This window comes from Pleurodeles waltl, chromosome 9 (genome assembly GCF_031143425.1).
Source record: "Pleurodeles waltl isolate 20211129_DDA chromosome 9, aPleWal1.hap1.20221129, whole genome shotgun sequence".
Taxonomy (NCBI): domain Eukaryota; kingdom Metazoa; phylum Chordata; class Amphibia; order Caudata; family Salamandridae; genus Pleurodeles; species Pleurodeles waltl.
This window is the reverse complement of record NC_090448.1, coordinates 458952174-458976405: the sequence shown is the minus strand read 5'-3', so window position 1 is coordinate 458976405 and position 24232 is coordinate 458952174. Positions and strand designations below refer to the sequence as shown.

General features: G+C 43.6%; 1 protein-coding gene across 5 annotated transcripts in view; it reads right to left on the bottom strand.

The window, feature by feature from the left end:
• Positions 1 to 24232, bottom strand: part of XRCC3 (X-ray repair cross complementing 3) — a 157353-nt gene that overhangs the window by 124417 nt on the left and 8704 nt on the right. For 4 of the 5 annotated variants that reach the window (XM_069207269.1, XM_069207268.1, XM_069207272.1 and 1 more), the window contains exon 2: positions 21896 to 22026. The gene's annotated coding sequence lies outside the window, so the exon portion shown is untranslated. Of the gene's footprint in view, positions 1 to 21861; positions 22027 to 24232 lie in introns of all 5 variants that reach the window. The other variant, XM_069207271.1, reaches the window with a different exon arrangement.

The window sequence follows — 24232 nt, the reverse complement described above, 5'->3', positions numbered from 1 at the left end:
GGCACAGGCTGCAGAATTAATTGCCCTCACCAGAGCTTGTGAAATAAGTGAACAACTTAGTGTTAATATCTACACTGATAGCCAGTATGCGTTTGGAGTAGCTCATAATTTTGGGCGACTCTGGGCGAACAGAGGCTTTATCACATCACATGGCACTACCATTCAGCATGGCAACTTGATTGTGGCACTTTTGAATGCTCTCGGCTTGCCCTGTCAGGTCGCAATCATTAAGTGTAGTGCCCACAAGAAAATTACTGATGATATAGGACGAGGAAATGCTTTTGCAGATTCTACTGCGAAAGCAACAGCACAAGCACCATTTGACAATGCATACGTTGAAAGTAGTATCAGTGGGGAGCCCAAGAACCAAGTACTAGAGAATACCTTGCAGTGTGTGAGAGATATTCAAGCAGAAGCAACAGCAGAGGAAAGGGAACAGTGGGAGAAGAACAGTAGACTAGACAGTGAGGGTTGTTACACAGATGACACAGACAGAAGAGGAGGGATGTTACCCAATTGTTATGTACACGCTATGGTCACTATGGCACACAGTCCTGCACACATCAGTGCCCAAGGCATCAAGACAACCCTAGACCACGTCTGGAGTAATCCCATGATATCCAAAGCTGCTAATAACCTGGTCAAGAGTCAAATGCAGGAAAACGGACCCCTACGCCCCCTGGCCATTTTGCCCCTCCTGGCCTCCCCTTTGAGGTTATACAGATGGATTTTATCCACATGGAACCGTGTAACAAACTTAACTACGTGTTAGTGGTAGTATGTATGTTTTCAAAATGGATAGAGGCCTACCCATTAAAAGACAATGGTGCCCTCTCTACCGCCAAAATATTACTCAAAGAATACTTTCCTAGATACGGATTACCAAGATTAGTCTGGAGTGACAATGGCTGTCATTTTGCTAATGAGGTATTGGGGAAAGTCTGTACCGCCCTTAGCATCAAACAGCGATTTCATGCTGCAAATCACCCACAATCAGCGGGCCTTGTAGAAAGGTATAGTTACACTTTGAACAGCAAAATAGCCAAGATTTGTACTGAGACCAATTTAAAATGGCCAGATGCTTTGCCCCTAGCTTTGATGTCCATTAGGACAACTGCCAGTAGCAAGTTACGATTATCCCCCTATGAAATAGTCATGGGAAGGCCAGCCAATATCTGTGGGGTACCACGACCAAAGAAGCTTTCTGAAGTACAATATCCTTTGTTTGTAGACTATTGTAAACAATTGACTAAAGATTTACGTTTGATCCACCAACAAGTCAAGGCCAGCCAACCGACTCCTCTTGAAGGCCCTGGTCACCCTTTCCAACCGGGGGATTGGCTTATGACAAAGAACTTTCAAAGACCCAACAGTCTTCAGCCCAGGTGGCGGGGGCCAGCCCATGTACTGCTTGCAACACAGACGGCAGGGAAAGTGGAAAGAAGGAAAGACTGGATACATGCTAGCCATTGTAAGCGTGCACCGATTCCACTACAATCTACTCCAGCAGCAGAATTACCGTTGTCTCCTGACTACAGAGAAGTAGGGAGACAGGAGACACCTCCACACAATTCAAGTATCATCATTTCTGCTCCTGAGGTGACACAGCAGCCCAGTGACGAAGGTTTGCTATTTGAAGATCAACAAACTCATCGATACAACCTGCGTCCTCGCCCACCCAAATGAACAGAATTCTGAAAGTGCGTAAAGTGGTGACCCACATGAAAAACTACATTTACATCACCCTGATAGCTCCCAGCTTGGAACTGCAAATTGATGTCTCCTCTTAATGGCCAAGGAATCCCTTGCTCAGCAGAATACGGCACGCTTGCCTTCGTGAAATACAGTTCCCCGCTTTCACCGGCACAGGCATTTCCGATGCCCCTGATGTACCAGCATTAAAACAAGCTATCCTCACTGCTGTTATGCACACCTTGGGCGACGAGGTTGTAACTGACTGTGATGACTAAAATCTCAGCATGAACATGAACACGGGTGACTAGCCTGTGCAACGACACCAGAACATTGGTCAGGAAAAAAAAACTGTCTCAACAAGAACACAAGCATAGTGGGATGCAGCTTGTGCAACGATATTATCTGTGATAAAGTGCGTAAGTGGGGTTAACAGTTCTGCGACTATCGAGAGAAACCAAGTACCAGTTCTACAGAAGCAGCCAGTCATTAGGGTTGGTGCGGCTTGTAGTCCCAGCGGGAAAAAAAAGGTGCCTTTTCTGTTAAGTACCCAGCACACCACCGATCTGATTTCAATTGCTGGCCTCTGCCCTCCTTTTTGCTGAAACACTGAACAAAACTGATGAACTATACTGAAAAAGAGATTTGAAGTATCGCAACCTACTCACTGGGAGTGGAGTTCTCATCAGGAGTAAAAACTCGACAAGGAGTGATCAAGGGACCCAGGATCAAGCCAACACCTATTGTCCCGTGTTCGAAAACTAGTTTTGCAGCCAAACTGTTAGAGTGGGAAGCACGGCGCTGCTGAACTCTAGTGGATTGTGAACATTGAAGGAAACTCACTTATTTGTATATATATCTATATATGATTATTAGTATAGTGGTCTCAATATTTAGCATTTGCATATTTGGTAATTGTGTGGGTATATTTTTGAAAACACATGGGTGGTGGAGACGAGTAAAACGGCACCATAGAAAGGTAGTAGGAACAAGGAGGAGAGTAGAATAAAATTATGAAAATATATCCGTTTGGCAGGACAAATATCCCTTGAGAGAATAGAGAAGAGTGGTCTTATAACTATTTCTACAAAACAATAATGAAGTACTTAGTAACCCTCATGTTAATATGTATAATGTCCAGCGGTGTTGCATCATTGTTGAAAAATCCCACATTACATCCATTGATAAAGGTTCATAGAAAGTTGCCTGAAACACTAAGTCTCACTGACTGCTGGATTTGCCAGCACTTGTCTAGACACCCTGAGGACCCTATAGGCCTTTATGAAGTACCAGTATCACCAGGCGAATATGAAAGAGGAGAAGTGTGTCTTGTACCCAATACCACTTGGAGATGTGACCAACGAGAATATCAGTGGTACCCTAGGTGTGCTTTTCTCCCTAATACCCAGGCAGAATACAAGCTTTCCCCGATTCCTGGAGAGAATGTCACACTTAAAAAAGTTTCCAATATGTTTTGGTACTTATTTTTACGGGCAAAACCCAGAGGCAAAATACACGGGGAAGGTCCCACCTGAACAATGAGTTTACACTTTGTTATTTGATATTAACACGGGGAACTGGGATCTTGAAGGAGAGGAGAAAACAGACAGAAATTGGAGTTCATTAATTAATGGGACTCAGCAAAATGACACTGTAAATTATTGGAACCTGACGGTGGGAGGAGGGGAGGTTCTGGTAGATCCAGAAGGATTGTTATATGATCCCTCAAGGTAACGAGATTGAAATGGGAAGAATTCACCTTTAATATTGTCATGAGTTTTCCTTGGCCCCCTCTGGACGGCTAGATGTTCTTATGTTGTACCCTGGGCAAATGTATCATCGCTAAATGAAATTTGGGCGGATTACAAGTATTGTAATAGTTCTGGGCATGACACACCGAGGGTGTGGGTTTGCCCTGAGTAAAATACAGCATTATAAATTCACAAATCCAGGGAGGCATGTATTTTGTATGTGGAAGAACTGCATATAAAGTACTCCCTCTAAGCTGGGAAGGGATATGCTCACTGGCATACTTGGCACCCAACATTACTGTGATATCAAATATATCATCTTCCCAGCCCCTTAACATGGGGAGTTTTGCTCGTAGGTACAAACGAGGGACGCCCATATTGGAGGAAAGAAAGAACTGGGTATTTCAAGTACTACATGTTCTTATTCCAGGATTTTGAATTTTCGACTTAGAGCTGGCAATGATGAACATGTCTGCTGAATTAGCCATTGCATTTAATGCCACCAGGGAGGCCATAGGAAGTGTACAGCTAGAAATAAATTCTGCAGCCCAATTGGCGATACAAAATCAGCTTGCTCTAGATTTGATTACGGTACAACAAGGAGGAGTATGTGTTTTAATCCAACATCAGTACCAGGAAAAATGCTGCTACTTTGTCAACAAATTATCAGAGATAGAATTGGATATTGGGAAAATAAAAGAAGCAGTACAGGTAATTGAAAAGGGGGGCCAATATGAAGGAGGCAATTTAAGCTTATCATGGTTATGGTCTTGGCTCGGCGGGTGGGGCTGGTTGTTTAAAGACATACTTTTTATAATAATAGCTATTATATTAAGCTGCCTGTTAGTACAGTGCTTACCTGCTTTATGCTCCTGTTTAAAATTGTGTAAACTTCCTCCAGTTAAAATACTAGAAACAAATCGAACTATGATGCAGAGAGAAGAGATAAATTCCCTAATGGCTATTGATCCCACTATTCTCACTACAGATACTGGTTGCTCATACCCATCGGTTGTTTATGTCCCCATGAATGTCAATTCCAAGGAAGTAGAGGTAAAATTCAACATATATGAGGAAATTTAGAACTCCTTTTGAAAAACGTTGGTTATGTTCAGGGAGAAAAACTCAAAAAAGGTCGATTTTAAGAATCCATTTTGTATTGCTCCTTTTCCTTTAAGACATGTAGTTTGAGTTCTCTCTCTGAACGCACTGCCTATCGCATATGTTATCTATGTATATTTGTTTAAGTAAAATAAGCCTGGTTCCACACCACGGTCTCGCAGCTGGTTTCTTTCCCTAGCTGGGGCACGTTACTCATTATAATCATGTGGTAAAAATAACTAACCAACCTCAGCTGTTGTATTTTGGGGAGGGAAAGGCTGAGATCTATACCTTTGAACCACACAATCCTTTGAAGGGTCTCAAGAATGTGGGAAGTCAGGCAGCTGCAGAAGGGAGTCGAGGACAAAACAGGGAATGGAATCGGTGTGTGGAAACTGATTCCCTCCTTAAAATTCTTGTATGACGTATATCATTATTTACTTACTTTATGTATCCTTTGATGTATGAGTATAAATATCACTGTTAAACGCTCCATGCTAGCACACTTTACTTCGGGCCAGGGATGCCAGTTGTAAATCTGTCCTCTTTGCTGCAGCAAAAATAAATAGACCTTTGGTCATTGATTTTTCACTCCGGCTCTCCGTGTCAAAACTCCTTTGTAAATGCATTTGTAAGTATCATTAAAACGTGCTTTACAAGACCTACAGACCCCATCACTGTTCAAAATGCATTTAGTATCTGTCTTCTCTTTATCTTGGCTGAGTTTGTACAAGGAAGAGGGAGGCTGGAAAAAACAAAACAATAGAAATCTCAAAATGACAGACTATTGACATCAGAGCTGGACATGTTCCACTAGCTCAAACAGCAATGCTGCTGCTCAGTCAAATAGAAATTACAGGAGCAAACTGGTTACGCCAAGTGTGCATGCTTAGACTGACCTAGCAATAATCTTTCCCATTGTAAGCGATAAAATACCAAGTCATGAAATAACAATGATAGCAGTAAGAGGACTCTGTTTAAGAAATCCCAAATCCACAATAAGTTTGCTTTCTAAACTCAGCTCAATTTTGCTTCAATCATCCTTAAATTATATTTAATGAATGCAAAAACTGTCACTAAAATACATATTCCTGTTTCTGAAAATGCAGACAGTTTGCCCTAAAATACATAGGTTCCATTTTATAGAAATAAACTCAGTTCAACCAAACAGACGTTTATTATTTTCAGAATAAAAACTGTATTTTTGACCCGAAACACCCAATTTTACTTTTTTACTAAAAACATTTTTTGTCCCTCCACAGGAGTCTGCCATTTCCTCCAGTAGTACTATCACATAGGCAGACTCTGCCTTCAATTATTATTAACATAATCTTCAGATGCAATAGATTCTTATCATATAGCAGCGATTCTAACCACAGTCTGTGTCTGCAATAGCCAGAATGACCACAATCTGTCAAGAATGGGAACTGTAGTGGCAGGTCCACCGTTATGAAAAGGATAGCTGCAATTAAATCAAGAACATACAAAACGTGCATAGGTGGGCACCATTATTCGAGGTACAGCCAGAATATTGTCAAGAATAGATATAATACCCCAAGAATGGTCAGCTCACCAGAAACCAGCTACTACAAAGAAACGTAATCCAAAATACTGCAAACTTAGAACATTCACTCTCCAAAAACACACAGCTATGAACCATGGTTCTTGGAAGCAGCTGCTTTTTAATAGGACATTGTGCACAAACTATATTCAGTGGCTATGGTGGGTCTGCTGCACACCAATGTGTGGCACTTCAGAGTTTGTAGGAGGGTCCATGACATGCCACTTCCAGTTAACAGCTACTTCAGTGCAGGATCGCTACAGCACTTGCCTTCCTGCAAAAATAAGAGTATGGGTGTGAGAGAAGATGATGTACGGCTTTCGGAGATTTTCGCACCCAACGAAGTAGAGGGGATGCAACATGTGATTCCTCCCACCATTTTGTCATGTGGTGTAAGGGGGTTGAGATACATTGATATTGGCCCTCATGTCAAAAGTTATGATTTCTACCCCTACTCTCATTACCGTTTTTGAAAGGCCACCACTGAAACATTTAATTACATGTTTGTGATTAGTCTTTCCAATTCAGTCTCTTATTCATATTTTTCCTCCTTAGCCACCACTGAAACATTTAATTACGTGTTTGTGATTAGTCTTTCCAATTCAGTCTCTTATTCATAATTTTCCTCCTTAGTCTGCAGTGGCGTCTGAAAGATTCCTGCTTACATTAGGACTCTCAATGTTGGATTCCTCAATTATGTAAACAGAGGTGTAGATATCATTTGAAGTGGCTGCAAGGTCTGACGCCTCAAAATCTGGTAATTATGCTAGACTCCACCATACAGCATACATCCAGGTATTTGGCAGTATCCGAAAATTCATGGTTAAAAAACATGTTTGTGCTTCTTGATTCACAAAATTGTTAGGGATCATAAGATGTGCTCCCTTTATCAGTCCCTCCTAAATTTAGTCTCACAGTTGAATGCCATGGTTACTGCAGCCAATAGTGGAGTAAGAGCTTTCCATGCACCAATGGTGGGTAGAATAAGAGAAATAAGGTTGCTTGATGCAATTTTAAACTCCCCATGGACTTGAGTTTCGTTGCATCAACACGGATGAGAGAAACGCTGGCCATCTTGGAAATTCTGATGCACAGGTGGAGGGCCGGGTATCCTGTTTGCCATTCGATGTCCAAAGGATATAATAGGAATCGTAATACGGCGGATGGGATATCCGTCAAGTTTGTGATGGAGTGATCCCGTCCAGGTTGCCATGGTCTGACAGAACTGTTGATTTTTTATTTTTTGAATAACTATCTCAAAGTAGGTTGTGAGAACCAGGTATTCTAGGAATTCCATCAACATTGCAGTACTCCTGCTCTCACAGCAATTGCTGAAGGCGGATCTGAGCAGACAACCAGTGCCCATTAAATAATGACCATATTAGAAAGACTACTATACTGAGTGCTCTTTGCAACAATAATAATTATTGTAGCATTAGAGGACAGAGGGGGGCCAGCAACCATTTCTAGTGCCCAGCCGTCATAACCCAAACCTACTATGCATGATCATTGGCCAGTGTAGTCCAGACAGACACCTACACCACCAAAAAAATTCCAGGTGCTCTGCAAAGCTCCCCGCAAAGGACCTGAGAACCTGCTAAATAGTGGTGGTCGTGATAGGGGTGTGGGGGGGGATGAGGTTTACACTCAGCTTTTAGTCTGACTGTTTGTAATGGCAAAGGAGGCATCTCATCTGAAGAGATTAGAATTTTTCCTAAAACATCCTCCCAATTTTCAACTCTACATACAGACATAGGGTCAGTCTCTTAATTAAATGCAGTTCCTCTGCCATTGCCAATTCTGTACATCATTCTGCTATTTTGTCTACAACTGGGCATGTATCCAGAGTATAGCAACACTTCTGTAGTCCAATAACATACAGAGGACTACAACCTTCTATGTTGTGCCTTTCCATGAGCATGGGTGCAGAACTAGTTAACAATGTTTAATGTTCATCTATAACATAGCGCACAAAGTGGACATCGTGGCTACAACTTCCTTCCAGTAAATATCCATTACTGGGCAGAGCCAAACCATAATAATGTTGTCTGTGTGTTACCTATATCTGTGACAAGAGTCTGTTCTTTCCTGGTATATTCCATGCATCGCAACAGGTGCCGAATAGGTTCTATGTAGAATTTGAAACAGCATCAATTAAAATCTGGTATTGCCCAATATCTTTTTTTTTTTTAAACAAATTGAAAGGCTGAATGCCATTCTGGCCCAGTTTTGCCCCACAATCTAGGTCCTATTTGGCTTTAATAGCCAATGAGGATGACCGGCAGTCCTCCCTATAGGCTACATATGTTCATAATATTCCGTGAGACCCTGTATGCATACTAAAGTATCAAGTAAATGTCACTATCTTGGTTCCCCAAGGAATTATATCCATATAAATTTTGGTTTTTGTATGCTTCCGGTAGAAGTCTTGCATAAAGAAAAAACTGCCCACCCTGTAAATTGAACTAGGTAATGGACGCGCAGGTGTTCCTCGGGCCTACATAGTTGTTTTATGCCTGAATATCACTAGTTCAGCAGGGCTCACAAAATCTACCATAACTAGACTTGTAGGAGCGCAGTGGCTCTGTGCTCTATGTCATGTATTGTGAGTTGTTCTGAACCAGTTGCATCTCTTGCACCTTATGTATAATTCAGGCTATTGTTAGGAGGCAATTACATTCTACCAGAGTGTCTCTGACGTATTGTCATATTTACACTTGCCTGATGATTCATGTATTTTGCTCCTAACCGAACTGTTCCATTTCATGCCCTAATAGAATGATATATCTTGTGTTGCTTTGCAGTAACAGGATAACCAATACCATCTCAGTGATTACATGATATGCACAGTATTTATGAGCTTTGTCGCTCATGGTCTATGATGTATGTATTTACAGTATAAGACATGTATTTTTAGATATTCTCGGTAGAGTCTTTTTTTGTGGTGTCTTTATTGTGTCACTGGAGTGAGCGTATTGTGCAAATGCTTTACACATTGTCTCTGGGGATAAGCCTGATCGCTGTGTGCTAAGCTCCCATCTTTGGTGAGCAGCTTACTTGCTCAGACTAGAGTGGTGGTTTCTGCCTGGGTTAGGTGCATGCCCCAGCCAACCAGAAACCCCATTTGTAACAAGTCTTAAGCAATCAGCACAGTTCTGAGCCAAGCTACCGTTCTATTAATTGGACACACACCTTGTTATGCTGGTAGTCTGAGGCCAACTAGAAGACAAAGAATGAAGCTGGCAAACCTGAAAAGATCCTATGAGAAGGTTGGATTCATGCCCCTTGACTTAGAATTATACTATTATCCACCACATCTACAATACTTAAGAGGGTGGCTTTGTAGTGTCTCCACTGTAAAGAAGCCAATGCTGGAACTCATAGATCCTTTCATAGAACAAAAATAACAAATTTATGGTGAGACGTGTTGACACCTAGTCGACCTACCTGGCCCACCCGACATACTATATGTGTGAAAAATGTAGGAGATCACCAGAAGTGGTGTCGCATATCAAGATGAAGCCCCGCTTTAAGGTATACCAAAACGTTTTAGACGAGACCAGCAGTGGTAGTTACAAGATGGCCCTCGGCAGGGTGCAGAGAAATGAGGCAGCTGCTTGAAGACCATACTTTCATTAAATATGATGAAGGTTAGACACATTTCAAGTTACAGGGTGGGCAGTTTTTTGTTTATGCAAGACTCCTACCGGAAGGATACAAAAAAATAAAATGTAAATGGATGTAATGTCCTTCCTTTTCTCCTCAAGCTAAGATATTTTAAGGTAAGCAAGCCTCGTCCTCATGCAAATTATATTAGTCTTGATCTGGGTGGGAGGAGGTGGAGTAACTAGACATGTACAGGCAGAGAGAGATTGCAAGCTGTCTGCAGAAGGCGCTATGGAATGCCTTTTTAGATAATAGAGCTCCATGGAGGCTATCACTGAGGAAGCTGGCATAGGGAGGGCAGAGTGTTTCCGACGTTGTTGCTGGAGCAGCATGTAACAGGATACCTCCAGATAAAATCTGCAAGAGTAGGGATCCCCACCATAGCAATCCTACCAGAATGCCCGAGAATGACAGGGCGGTAAAAGCAGGAAGCAGAATAGAGCAGTGACTACCATACAGAATAGTCATACATGGTCCTATCACAATACAGAAAATGAATAATGCACTAAAATATTGTAACCCATGTTACTGGCATGCAACACCACACCATGATTGTCTAAACAACAAATATTCATTAATTCATTACACTAATTACAGGGAATTTAGATGTACAGAAGGTAAGCTGTACCATAATACTACATACATTATATTTACATGCAGTAACTTAATGTATGCCTATACATCAATGAAATGGACCAGAGTGGAAATAAATGACAGTTCCTGGTTAGAGTGCTAAAGCCTTCACCATCAAGAGTGCACTCAGGAAAACTACCCTTAATGATATCAGCGCTTGATAAGCTTGCTGACAACTGGTATTGTATGTTCCTAATGCTTACAGTCTGCAACAGTAGTGCCACCAACAGTGAATGTTGGATACCAGGATGGAACATTGATGTAAATCTGTAGCATTCCAGCACCGAAATACACTAGCACTTTGTTCTCAGCTGGCCAACATGTACACAAGACATGTCACAGCTGGAGATGAGGAGTATACAGTCATCACATCCAAATATGTCTTGATACACTACCCAATCACCTTAATTGGACCACACCGCAGACAACATGACTGCCCTCAAGAACGCTACCCGCGAACACCACCACCTGATCCGCGCAGCCAAAAGGAATTTCTTCACAGACAGACTGGACAAAAACAGCCACAACAGCAGAGAACTCTTCAACATCGTAAAAAGAGCTCTCCAACCCCAACGCCAACGCCATCACGCCCTCACAAGACCTGTGCAACTCCCTCGCCACCTTCTTCCATCGTAAGATCACCGACCTACACGACAGCTTCGGACACCAGACCCAGCCGACCACCACTGAACCCACACCCCCAGCCATCACCCTCAACGCCTGGACCCACATCAACACAGAAGAGACCAAAACCACCATGAACTCAATCCACTCCGGTGCCCCCTCAGACCCCTGCCCACACTTCATCTTCAATAAAGCCGACGACATCATCGCCCCGCACCTCCAGACCATCATCAACTCCTCGTTTTCTTCTGCTACCTTCCCCGAGAGCTGGAAACACGCTGAAGTCAATGCCCTACTGAAGAAACCTACGGCTGACCCAAGCGACCTGAAGAACTTCCGCCCCATCTCGCTCCTCCCCTTCCCTGCCAAAGTCATAGAGAAGACCGTCAACAAGCAGCTTACCAACTTCCTTGAAGACAACAACCTTCTCGACCCCTCTCAATCCGGATTCCGGATCGCCTCCTTCCTCTCCAACCGCTCTCAAAGAGTCTACCTCCCACCTTTTCGCTCAGACCCCACCGAGATCATTTGCGGCGTCCCACAAGGCTCCTCGCTCAGCCCGACACTCTTCAATGTCTACATGAGCCCCCTCGCCGACATCGTACGCAAACACAGCATCATCATCACCTCCTACGCCGACGACACTCAACTGATACTCTCCCTCACCAAGGACCCCACCAGCGCAAAGACCAACCTGCAAGATGGAATGAAGGACGTCGCAGACTGGATGAAACTCAGCCGTCTGAAACTGAACTCAGACAAAACTGAAGTCCTCATCCTCGGTAACACCCCGACCGCCTGGGACGACTCCTGGTGGCCCACGGCCCTTGGCACTGCACCGACCCCCTCAGACCACGCACGCAACCTCGGCTTCATCTTGGACCCACTTCTCACCATGACCAAACAAGTCAACGCTGTATCCTCCTCCTGCTTCCTCACCCTCCGCATGCTCCGGAAGATCTTCCGCTGGATCCCCGCCGACACCAGAAAGACCGTGACCCACGCCCTCGTCACGAGCCGCCTGGACTACGGCAACACCCTTTACGCTGGGACCACCGCAAAACTCCAGAAACGTCTGCAACGAATTCAAAACGCCTCCGCCCGCCTCATCCTCGAAATATCCCGCAACAGCCACATCTCCGCCCACCTGAGACACCTGCACTGGCTTCCCGTCAGCAAAAGGATCACCTTCCGTCTCCTCACCCACGCACACAAAGCCCTCCACAACAAGGGACCAGAATACCTCAACCGTCTCCTCAGCATCTACGCTCCCACCCGTCTTCTCTGCTCCGCCAGCCTCGCTCTCGCCACCGTCCCTCGCATCCGCCGCTCCACGGCGGGTGGGAGGTCCTTCTCCTACCTGGCGGCCAAGACATGGAACACCCTCCCCACCATCCTCAGGACCACCCAGGACCACTCCGCATTCCGGAGACTCCTCAAGACCTGGCTCTTCGAGCAGCAGTAACCCCTTACCCCTAGCGCCTTGAGACCCGCACGGGTGAGTAGCGCGCTTTATAAATGTTAATGATTTGATTTGATTTAATTGGAGATAACAAATAAGCTGGGGCCTCCTGTGTCCAAGTGGAATGAGGCTCTGTATTGGTAATGTATAAACACTGACTCTGTTTCACATAGACCAGATAGACTTGTTGAAAACTTGAAAGATTTGCTGGCTATCCATTTGTGACGACTCTAGAAACAACATAAAAAAATACTTAACTCACAGAACATAGATCTCCTTTGGCTTATCATCAAATGTACCTGGATTTTGAAAGGATCTGACCATAGCTGTAAACATAGCCCTTAAGGCCCCTCTCCTTAGCTCCCTCTCTTAGGTAGATGGTCAGCCTTTCCCATAGGAATTCACACCTCTTGACCTTCACCGAAAACCCATGGAGTCTTCCATCTAGTGGTGGTAAAAAGGATGGAAGATCTTACAGTCATTCTGCAGTAAGAAGAGAAGCTGATGGCTGACTGGGTGTCAAAATCAGCAGGCACTGGAGACAATGTCTAGTTTGTAAAGGCAGAAAAGTCAGTGGCCTCTCTGGCTGAAGAGTTATCAGGGGCAGGTGTGGTCTGAATACCACAAACGTACAGCTATACAGATACTGAATTAGGAAAAGAAATACCAGCCATTTCTGGATTACGTTTGTTGAAGTTGCAGATATGTGTGATCAGTATGATTCACATCTATATGGCAGGCACAGGTGTAATGTGCCCCCCTCCCTCTTGGAACACAGTGCTGTGAAAAAATTAGCCACAAATGTAATAGAAATAGAACTATTTTGCTCACTTAAAAGCACTAATCACACAATCAATCACTCAAGGTTTTCCTTAAAAGATTGATTTAAAAAGCCAGGAACAACAAATGGTTTGCCTTCTTCAAGAACAACTTTTAACACAAATAAAAAAGAAAGACAAATCTGTTCCTCTGGTCTGTGTTTTGTCCAGCAATGACTCATACAAAAAAAGATTAAGCAAAATTTGATTTTTCAAAGAGGATATGAAAAAAAACATTGATTGCCCTGAAACAATGCAAACATCTAAAGCAAAGCCTATTATGATACCATGAACCAAACAAAACTTTCACTCTAGTTATTTTCTACCTGGGGCCTTCATGCTCTGGGCAGACAAGATATGAAACCACTGTACCAGTGTACCAATTTATCAGCAAAATAAAACAGTTTCCAGACAAAACGATAATCTTGTCACTGTCACACTTCAGCAACTAAGAGTAACACAAACAATGTAGACTATGTCATTACAGAATATGCACCTGACTTTAGGGCTAGCACAATCAAAACAAGATCAAACAGACAGTAATTTGCTTGGTCCCCCAGCAGGCAGTGGCTACCATCCTACGCATACGGAAAACCACCACCAGAGGAAGGTCCTTCAGCTACCTCGCAGCAATGAACTGGAACAACCTACCTATGCACCTCAAACAAAGCCCACCGCTCACATCTTCAAGAAGAATGTCAAGACGTGGCTCTGTCCTTCTCCCGGCTCCCTTGCCCTCAAAAGCACCTAGAGAACCTCATGGGTGAATATTTGCGCTCTACAAAAACTGACTGATTGATTTATTCGATTTTTGTCATTTCTGTGTCATTTTATTTATTAAAATAAAACATACACTCTTTACCTTAATTGGTTTGGGATTTGTATGTGTTGTGTTTTCACATTATTACTGTATAAATACTTTACACATTGCCTCCCAGAAAAGCCTGGATGTTGTGTGCCGTAGCTACGCACGGGTTGCGCACAGGTTTATTTAGTGACTTTTTGGTTAACCAACAGCAAGGTAACACCACCCTCAACTAATACTCTCATGTCTTACAATCCTGATTAAAAGTGGTGTTATGAGACGTAGTTCATTAGATAGATTCTGAGAGCTGACCCCAAAATACTACTATTTAAGGTTTCTCAGATCAATGGTGGTGTTACATGGGGCTGAAATCCCAAAATGGGAACCAAAATGTGTTTCCTTCTGTTGCTTCTTCATAAAGGAATTCCAGGCCGCTCTGACAGCTTGGAGAGCCTGTCAGTGCAATGCTAGCTCTCTGCTTGAAGGAGAGGAGAGAACACAGCTTCAGGGAGGAGGGGGGAAACGTAAAAGGGTGGGGGGTGGCACATTATGACTCCCCCATTACTGTTCTGCCACAGGGTAGATGTTGAAAGCAGGGGGCTGATAATTTAGGGGAAATTAGGATAGAATAGCATAAATGACATAAAATTACAGATGGGTAAACCCTGAATGAATGATATGTACCTCAGGGTTTTTTTCAGTGACATCAGAGGCTACTCTAGCTGTGCTCTCATTGTCTATTTGAAGTCACTCATAAAACCCTAGCGAAAAACAGTCCAGATACTCACAGTCACTTATGTATATTTTGTGCATTATTTATATCATCCTTTCCATATCCCTTTAGAAGTCAAAACGATGACATTTATAGAGAGAAACAAACATTATCCGTCTAAGACGGACAGTCAAATATTGTAGCACTTCCCTAAACGTCTTTGCTATTTTCTTAATAGCCATAAAATCTGTTAACGTCTTTGGTGATTAATAGTGTGGCCACAGCACATTGTTCCTAGGTGAGATTACAAGAGCCACTTTGTAGGTTTGCTGAAATCATTGGGTCCTGCATTACTGATTATGGCCAGTAACTGCACTACCTGCTTCATGCAAATACACGTTTTGGTCCATGGAATAGGAAATGACATTCGGACAAAGGAATATGGTCTTTTTCCCACGTGCATTTCACATTTCAGTGACAATCCTACTCCCATTTATCGCATGTCCTTGGTAGGTAGTAAATGGGTGCACAGTGGCCTCAGTAGCTTGAGAGTTCCATGTCACCATACCTGGTCAAACTGAGCGCTGGACTCTGGAGCACTTGCGATAAGGGTGGTATCTCCCCCTCAGAGAGACAATCCTGGTTGGGCCCTAAATAAGGTAGAGCTTTGTCCATCAGTAAATCATTTACTATGGTCCAGCTTTGAATTTTATGACAAGACTTGAGGCTCCTATTATGCAGTAGTCTTTTCTTTATTTTTAATAGCAGCTCCAGTCAAGATCAACTACAAGTCCCATAAGGCAAACAAGAATTAGCCAATGGGGGAACAAAAGTAGTTCATAGTAATGCACCAATCACCGCCGTATCCATGGAATAATACCCATCTTGACTGAAAGCAGCCCTCTTTTCTTGCTGCTCCTCAGTCAAGATAAGTATTATTCGCTTCGTCTTTAATATTTGTGGTAGCGCGTTATCTACATGCGCTAAGTGTTGAAATTTTTCTGGATTTAATGGTGTTTGTGGTCGGCTTGTCAGCTGCATTCTTTCTTGTTACCTCGCGTCGCGCGCCGTTAGTAACGGTCTCCGTGACCGTTTGGGTCTCTTCAGCGCGCGTAGGCATATTTCAGCCTTCGCGCGCTGAAAAGCACTCGCTGGATAGCACTCGCGCTTACCTCGGCTCTTTCCCACGGCGCTCCGGTTTAGCGCTCGTTTCTACAAGTCGGTCCTCATTTGCTTTGCTGGCTGAGCTCCCGGCTCAGTTCCTAATCATTAAACCCCCTTCTCCTCTCTTTCAGAGAGGTTTAACCCTTACCTGCCTTATTTTAAGGAGTTGCTTTAGTCATCACCATGGATAGTACGCAGACACAGTTATCTCATGAGGAGGAGGAAGACGTTCTAAAGGAGCATCTTAATGATTTTATTCAAACATCTGTGGATCAGGCTATGGTTGCCTCTTGGCCAAAACTTTCAAAAAATTTAGAGAACTCTGTGGTAAATATTGTGTCCAAGACCATGCTGGCCCATTCTGCGGGGGAAAGCAGAAAGTGTCAAATCCCTTCAAAAAATGTAAAAGCGACGCTAACTGGAAGTGACTGTGTTTCACACATGGCGGAGAACGTGGATCCTCAAGGGCCTCCTAACAAGGAGGGGTTAATAGCTAAGTCTGTAAGAAAATGCATGGTGAAAAATAAACATATATCGTCCCCTATTAAAATAACAAAAATTTTGGACACAGATGATGAAGGGAACGACCCTGATTCAGATGCGGATAGTTCCGACGAGGACGTGGGAGAGTTGTTCTTCCCTCCTCCACTCAAAAAAGCCAAACATGCTTCAGGGCCCACCACTATTTTGGATTCAGAAGGGGTTCCAATGTTTGACCCTGGTGATATTCAACACCCAAATTCCACAGAGTGGCTCCCCTCAGATCATGTGGCGGACTACGTCACTACCAGATTCCGAACCCCCCTGGATAAACAAGTCCGGGCGAAATTAAAATCGGAGTGTCCCCGCCCTGCTTTGTCTTCTAAAGTAACAGCGACACCAGCTATTGACTTTTCACTCCTGACGTTCTTTACCAGATACGGCAAAGACCCCCATAAAGGGGTAGATAAAGCTTGGTCCACGTGCCAAGATAAACTTTTGGACATTGTGGGTCCCTTGACCCGTATATTTGATATGGCGGAATCAGCTCGGCTGGAGCAGGTGGCCATTGATCCAGAGGAACTCTCTTTATGGGCGCAGCGTGCTGTATGCCTGTTGGGGAATGCTAATTCCTCCATTACTCACGAACGGAGGAAAGGACTCCTACTCAAGTTGGACCCAAAGTTGGTTAACTTAGCCGGTTCAGATCCGGGTGTAAAAGCGGAGGGCTTGCTGTTCGGTGATTCGTTCATCAAGGAGCTAAGCAAGTATGTGACTACCTTTTCCTCGTTGGACAAGGCGCAGCAATCATTAAAAAAGATGTTTGCTTCTCGGGTTTTCACCAGGGCCGGTAGAGGTAGGAACCGCTTTGCCGGCCGAGCCTACGCCAACCAAGGTTCCTGCGGTCCCTATCGGAACACCTATCAAGATTACAGGCCTCAATTCTATCCCCAAAGAAGCAGGGGCTTCAGGGCTAAGGGAGGCCGTAACACCAGAAACGCTGCACAACTCGGTAAGTCAGACTTCCTTTACTCCTGTGGTGGGGGGCCGCATTGCGCAATGTCTGTCAAAATGGGAGGATCTTACAAAAGATCCTTGGGTTTTAAACACAGTACAAGGTTATGTTATAGAACTCTTTTCAGAACCTTTTCAAGAGATTTTTCCTCCCCCTCCTTAATTTTCGAATCAAATGACAAATTTAATTTTGTTAGAAGTCCAGTCTCTTTTGCAAAAACAGGCTATTATTCCTTGTTCACTAGATTCTTCAGGTTTCCTCAGCTCTGTTTTTCTAGTTCAGAAAAAGAACAAAAAAATGCATCCAGTCATCAATCTGAAACAGTTCAATCAGTTTGTTCTTTATCGACATTTCAAGATGGAGACCATTCTCCATCTCAGAGATACTCTTCTTCTAGGAGATTGGTTGGTAAGATTGGATCTTCAGGACGCTTATCTTTCGGTACCCATTCATCCCGCCTCGCAGAAGTTTCTCCAATTCCACTGGGCAGGTCAGTACTTTCGTTTCACCTCTCTTCCCTTCGGCCTTTCCTCCGCCCCATTGTGCTTCACGAAACTAATTAAGCCAGTGGCGGCTTTTCTCAGAGCTCGAGGCATCCGCCTGGTGATTTACTTAGACAACATTTTAATCATGAGTCAGAGTCGCACCTTGCTACTGTCTCAAGTTCGTCTTGCTTGCACTCTGTTGGAGGATCTGGGCTTTATTGTAAATTACGAAAAATCTTCCTTAGATCCGGTTCAACAAATCGAGTTTCTAGGCTTTTTAGTGGATTCCGTATCGGCTACTCTCCTTCTACCGTCATCAAAGATCAAATCCATAAAGTCCGAAATTCTTCTGATTCTTCGCAGTTCTTTTATATCCCTCAGATCTCTAGCAAGGATTGTGGGTCGGCTTTCGTCCTCAATTCAAGCGATTTTTCCGGGTCCTCTGCATTATCGGGCATTACAAAGGCTAAAGATTCGTCATATCCAAAAAGGTCTAGCTTATTCAGATGTTATAGCTCTAGACCAAGATTCACGTGCAGAACTCCAGTGGTGGATAGACCATTTAGACGCCTGGAACGGCAGAACTATCTTCGCATCAGCCCCAGATCTTGTATTAGAGTCAGATGCAAGTCTGTCGGGTTGGGGAGCCCGTTGTGGTGCAATCTCGACTGGAGGTTCATGGTCTCTAGAGGAGTCGAAATTGCACATAAACTGTTTAGAGATGCTTGCCGGCTCCTTTGCAATCAGGAGCCTCGCAAGAGACAGGATTTCTTGTTCGGTTCTGCTCAGAATGGACAACATTTCAGCGGTGCGTTACATCAATCGGCTAGGAGGCACAAAATTCAAACCTTTAGCGGAATTAGCGAAAGGGTTTTGGGAGTTCTGTCTTCAAAACAAAATATCTGTTCAAGCCGAATATCTTCTGGGCAACCTCAATCTGGTAGCGGACTGGTACTCCCGTTTCTTTCGGGATTCCAGCGACTGGATGCTCAACCTACAGGTGTTCAATGCCCTGCTACACAAGTGGGGACCCTTCCATATAGATCTCTTTGCTTCACGGCTAAACGCGCAACTTCCAAGATTTTTCAGCTGGCTTACAGACCCTCTAGCTCTAGCCTTCGATGCGTTTACTCAAGATTGGTCGTCTTCCCTCAATTACGCCTTTCCTCCTTTTATCTTGATTCCCAGAGTTCTGGCACAAGTCAGACGTCAACGAGCTTCTCTAGTCCTCATAGTCCCTTATTGGCACTCCCAGGTGTGGTTCCCTTCCCTCCTGGAACTGTCAATCGAATCCCCGATTCTGATACCCTCCTTTCCAGACCTCCTGACCAATCATCAAGGCCTCTGTCACAGTCTAATTCTTCAAGAGTCCCTGATCTTATCGGCTTGGAAAATTTCAGGGAATCCCGATCTAGCGTTTCAATTTCCGCAGAAGCTGCAGCCTTCATTGACCGGGCTACAGCTCCTGGGACAAAGAAGGCTTATAGATCAGCTTGGTCTCTCTGGTGTTGCTGGTGTTTGGGAAGACAAGTTGATCCCATTACAGCGGATGTGTCTCTGATGGTCAACTTTCTGGCGTCGGAAGCCAGTAAAGGTAAGTCCTTCCGTACTATTAATTTATATAGGTCTGCGATTTCTTCTGCTCACGATTACTTTCAAGGGAAGCCTATTGGTGAACATCCGTTGGTCTGTCGTCTGTTAAAGGGAATAAAATGTTCTAATCCGCCAAAACCTAAATACAGTTCTTTATGGGATGTCAATGCAGTGCTAAAATTGTTTGTCTCTTGGCCTGACAATTCTTTGTTATCTTTAAAGCAGTTGTCATCTAAGCTGGCTATGCTTTTATGTTTGGTATCGTTCAAGTGGTTATCTGATGTTAGAGATCTCGATATTACCGCTCGGTATTTTACCCCCTCCGGAGTCCTGTTTAATGTGGCGAGACGTACCAAAACTAACCTCTCTTCAGTTTTTTATCCCTTTTTTCCCGATCATCCCAAACTCTGTGTGGGTCAATGTTTAAAAGTTTATGAACAACGGACAGCCGATCTGAGAAACTCCTCTTCTACCCAATTGTTAATCTCCTTTAGGAAACCTTACAATCCTGTGTCCTCACCTACTTTGGCCCGTTGGGTTCGTGGGATTATGTCTTTGGCTGGTATTGATACCTCTGCTTTTGGAGCACATTCAGCTAGAGGAGCCATGGCGTCCAAAGCCTTTTGGGACGGTTCTCGCCTAGAGGATATTCTCAGGTCGGCTAACTGGTCTAATGATAATGTATTCAAAGTATTTTATTGTAAACCAATTCAGCATGCCTCGTTAAATGTGAGTGAATCGCTTTAAAATTGCATAATAGGAGCCTCCGGTCTTGTCATAAAATGTAGATTTTCCTAGTAATTTATGAAGGAAAGTCTTAATTTTATTAAAGACACGGAGGCAAGTATTATCCCGCCGCTACAAATTCTAACTCTGTGATTTTGTTACCCTCCCTTTTAGCTTCTACCTCAACACAGCAAACCTCTTCATAGAGATCCTTTATGTACGGTGTCCTCTCCAGTGTTTTCTGTCAAGGATTATCAAGAGACGGATCGCAAAACCTGCCGGTCTTCCTACAGAGACTTTTATTCTATTTACAAGAAGTTTTCTCGCTATGTTTGGCGTTTTGTATTTGTTGTGTTATTATACCTTTATTTACTTCTCATTGAGTTTCGCACAAAGAAAAGAGGGCTGTTTTCAGTCAAGATGGGTATTATTCCATGGATACGGCGGAGATTGGTGCATTACTATGAACTACTTTTGTTCTTCCATTGGCTACTTGTCGTTTGCCTTATGGGACTTGTTGTTGATCTTGACTGGAGCTGCTATTAAAAATAAAGAAAAGACTACTGCATAATACTCGCCTCCATGTCTTTAATAATTAAGACTTTCCTTCATAAATTACTAGGAAAATCTACATTAGCCACACGTTTTTGTAAATAAACAAGTCATTTCAGGTGCTATTTTACATTCTTGTCATAAGCACTTTGTATCTTTGACTGTACATCTCCTTACAAGTTGTTCAATAATATATCTTCAAGTATCATCCTGTTCTCATCTACTTTCAGATGTAGAATATCCTGCATACAATGGAGTGTCATATTGTATCTAACATTCCAGCTGGGGCCCCCCTCTGGGACTGTTAGGTTTGAGATAGTAACCATGTTTTTGCTAACTTGTGTACGGTATCATTAATTACTGCTCACAATTTTTCCATTTCAGATATATTCTATATTTTTGCCCTCCACACTTGTAAATGTGGGGATGTTTCCCGAACTGGGCAGTAGATTGTCTGGCAGCAAACAAAAGAGGGCGAGTGATTGGTTTGCCCATTGGAGTTGTCAGAGGATAAATATAGTCAACGCCAGGGTCGACCAATAACAAAAAGAACTGGGTTGTTGATGCTTGTTTCTTTATTCGTAGTGTTTAATGAAGATGTTCTGGTTACCTCTAATAATTTTATTTACAAACAGATGACAAAATACCTTCGCTTCTTAATACTGCAGAACGAAGCCGCAAGGTGTATTTTTGCCATATTTGGAGAACACTTGTTAGCAGGCCACGCTAAAGATGTAAATCTAGGATACGTATAATGGTAAGTGATTGTTTCTATGCACATATGTAGCTCAACGTAGAACGTAGTTTTACCTTTGGTGGTTCCACCAATTCACAACTGTGTGTCTACTGTAGCATTTTACTAATTATTTTTACATAAAAATGATAACCGAATTGTCTATTACTTTTCCAGCGATGTTAATGGATGCTGCATAAGGATGTCAAAAAAGTAATAATAGAAAGAGAGAGGATTGTTTCTATTTTTTGAGGAGCTTCAATCCAAGAGTTTTAAAAATGTACTTACTTTGCTGTTACTGCATTTTATAAATGGCACTCACCAATGTGATCAAGTGCATGCTGATGTATTCCTTGATGTTCTTAAGCTATTCCTTCCGATCTACAGATTTCTGCTGCTTAATCTATACCGACTACATGTGACTTTCCATTTGACTGTACACACGCACAAACACTGTGAGAAAAGGAACAACATTAATTATGAAAAAGCACACTGTTGTATTCCCACCAAAATAAACAACATGCAATACATAGCCTAACTACAGGCAAGTCTGATAAGCTCGCTACCCTTAGTACCTGCTCACTAGGAAGTACATCAGATAAATACGAGTATAGATGGACGGGGATTAAAGATTTGTGAAAAGGGCGTTTCTGTTCAAGGCTTATGTTAAGAACTTCAACAAGACATACATGTGAATGGGATCAGCTGCACCATTCCCGACTGCCAACTCACAAATCTCATAGAAGTATTTGGATCTTCAAGGTTTTAAAAGTTGTAAAACAATTGTAAATGCTTTATTCCTAAAAGTATTTGTTTGATGTGTGAAATATAATTTTCTCATAACTTATGCAGGTGTCATAGGAAGATGATAGTCCTAATGGATGTGCTACTGGACTCATTTTTAGAGTGAATGGTAGAAGCACTGTTCAGAAGTGCATACTTTTATTTTTTTTATATATTTTTATCATTAACAGTTACTGCCTTACATACACATATCAGTTTATGACGTAATCGGGTTCCCATCTTTTTCACCAATATCATTGTTATTAGCTTAAATGATTTTTACCATTTTTTATATTACTACGTCACGTTATACATTCTGTCTGTAATCCTCGTTACAGCTACTTCAGAATTGGTGCGCTAATCCCGCCTGTTTCCTTTTCCCCAAAGTGTGAGTGTCATGTGACGATTTTTGTTTTATGACTACAGGGCAGGCTTAATTTGTGTTGAACAAATATTAAACATTAAACTTTAAACTTGTTGGCACTGTGTAGAGTATGTAACTACATTTGGGGGGGTATGTCATATTTGGGTATCTAATGTGAGTGTGATGTTGCTTTACACTTACTTGCTTCGTGCCACGCTGGGCGGGCTGCCTACCGTACCCCGTGTGTGTCTGCCCCCCGGGGCTCCGGGTTAAGTCCGGCTGTAATTACTATTCTGATTCCACACTCGGTCCTGCTCTTCCTCCAATAGGAGACACTTTAGTGTGCATGAGAACTCACCCCCCTTCTTCCTGTTTGCTTAGGCCTCTATTCTGCTGGCTCCTCCGTGGGTGCTCCCATCCCCCCTCATTATGTCTTCCCATCTTGTCACTATGACCTCCCAGTCTGGTGCCATTGGGTATTGGCGCAGGCCTCTCGCCTCTTCACTCCTCAGAACCTGCAGCTCAGCTCTGGACCATTTTTACACATCTCGCTTCCACTCGGTCAGTGGGGGACGTCCGGGGGCCTTCCACCTTTTTGTAATCAGTCTCCTACAGAGAACTAGAGCCAAGTCCAGGAACCGTCCACCCCCCTCCCCCGTGGCTGTCCCCCTCTGAGGCCCAGAAGACATGCAGCGGGAGTCTGGGACAGGGGAGTCTCAAATAATCTCGATAGGTCAGCCATTGCTGCCCCCCAGCCCGGCTGGATCTCCTGGCTGTCCCATACCATGTGGTCATAGTCAGCGTCAGCAGTGTCACATCTTGGGCAAACTCTAGGGGTTCCGCCGTACATTATCGTCAGTCGATGTGGCGTGAGGTATGTCTTGTGGAGATAATTATATTGGATATATCGCAACCGTGTGTTGCGGGAGACCCTCCGGGGGTAGGCCAATGCCCTGTTCCACTCTGCGTCTGATAAATCTCTACCCAACATCCTTCCCCATCTCTCTCTCAGTGGGTGCAGCGGGTCTAATCCATCCTCCACTTGGACCCGATACAATTTAGTGATTAAGTGAGCCTCCCCGCCCTCTGTCAGCAGAAGATGTAACAGCCTATGAATAGTAGGCTCTGCATTGTGTCCCAGTGTTTTTTCAATGTATGCTCCAGCTTACGGAATAGTAAGAACTGTCCCCGGGGAACCCCTCTGTCTATAAGCTCATCGAAGGGCTTCAGTACCCCTTCACGGAACAGTTCTCCGATTGTCTCCACTCCCGCCATCTTCCACGGTCTCAGTTCGAACTCCCCGGGCCGTTCCCACTCGCTTCAAGCACAAGAACCGACAATGGTAATGCTGGGGAGTACGGCGCGCCAACCCCGACCCTCTTTGCGCATCTCTTCCAGCACGACATCGCTACTCTTGTCATCAAGTTATCCGTGCGAGGGATGATCTTCCTGTTTATCATACGTGCGATAGTCCGATTTATGTTGATTAACTTGTGAATGGTGTACCTGTCT